At 59.8% G+C, this 1,012-nt stretch overlaps 1 protein-coding gene across 1 annotated transcript in view; it reads left to right on the top strand.

Moving 5' to 3' along the window:
* Positions 1-352: 352 nt before the first annotated feature.
* The window catches only part of CA14 (carbonic anhydrase 14), a 7,058-nt gene continuing 6,398 nt past the window's right edge, over positions 353-1,012 (top strand). Inside the window, exon 1 of the mRNA XM_029947165.1 lies at positions 353-922. The gene's annotated coding sequence lies outside the window, so the exon portion shown is untranslated. The remainder of the gene's footprint in view (positions 923-1,012) is intronic.

Genomic DNA, 1,012 nt, shown 5'->3' with positions numbered 1-1,012 from the left:
CCTCCCTTTCTCTGGAGTCGGCTTTTTTTTCCCTTTATGGTGGTAACGACGGTTTCTGAGGTTTTCCCACCCCTCCTTCTGTCCTGGCCTCCCGGCCAGGGTCAGTGTCCTCTTCAATGACAAAAGCCGCCCTAGATCTGGGCTCCCTGGGGAGGGAGGTGGCTGGGTCAGGCAGTTGGAGCCGCTGTCTCTCCATGGTGCCGCTGCAGCCCCTCCCCCGCCGGGCACACAAATGGGCTTTATACAGCAAACAAAACCACCCCCCACCCAGCCACACAGACACGTGGATCCAGGCCTCACCGTGGGAAGGGGGTGGTGACAGGCGCCGGAGAAAGAGATCGCTCCCAACAAGTTCTCTTGCCTCACTTCTCTTCTTTACTTTGCACAAGCCAAGTTCCAGCCCTGGACTTCCCACCCGCCACCTGCAGCCCTGAGTCCCCAGCTCCTTCCAGTGACCTTTCTCCAAACCCTAGCACCCGACCCGCAGGGGATTGGGAACAGGTCTTCCCACCCTCTGCCCTCTGCCACCCAGGGGAGTGGCTCCTCAGAGAAGCCAGATGGGGAATGAGAACCCAGTGTCCCCCTGATGGGCGATGGGCGGGGTGCTGGATTGGACCCCAGCCCTCCTACCATGCCTCAGCCTACTCCGGGGGACACCCATCTGGACAGGGGCCATAAGAAGAGCCAAGGAAGGAAGAGCTCACCCCAGCTGGGCTCCTGAGCCAGGGCCAAAGCTCCCGTGAAGCCTCGGCACGCTCCAGCCCTGCGCGGGGCCATCCTGCATACCTAATCGGCTATTTAAGGAGCTGTGCACCGGCAACCCCTGCGGCACCCCCCACCACGTACACCCGTCCAGAGCTACCTTAAAAGCAGGAGGCAATTGTGAAGTCGCTGGCCAGCAAGTGGACTGAAGACTGTAGAGGTAGATTTAAAAGAGAGAGGCAGCAATAGATTTGTCCTGGGGACCCAAAACCCTGAGGTCCCCCTACTTAAAACCAAATCCCCTGGAAGG

Source organism: Suricata suricatta, chromosome 8 (assembly GCF_006229205.1).
Source record: "Suricata suricatta isolate VVHF042 chromosome 8, meerkat_22Aug2017_6uvM2_HiC, whole genome shotgun sequence".
NCBI classification, from domain to species: domain Eukaryota; kingdom Metazoa; phylum Chordata; class Mammalia; order Carnivora; family Herpestidae; genus Suricata; species Suricata suricatta.
The sequence above is the reverse complement of the archived record's forward strand: the minus strand, read 5'-3'. Positions and strand labels throughout refer to the sequence as shown.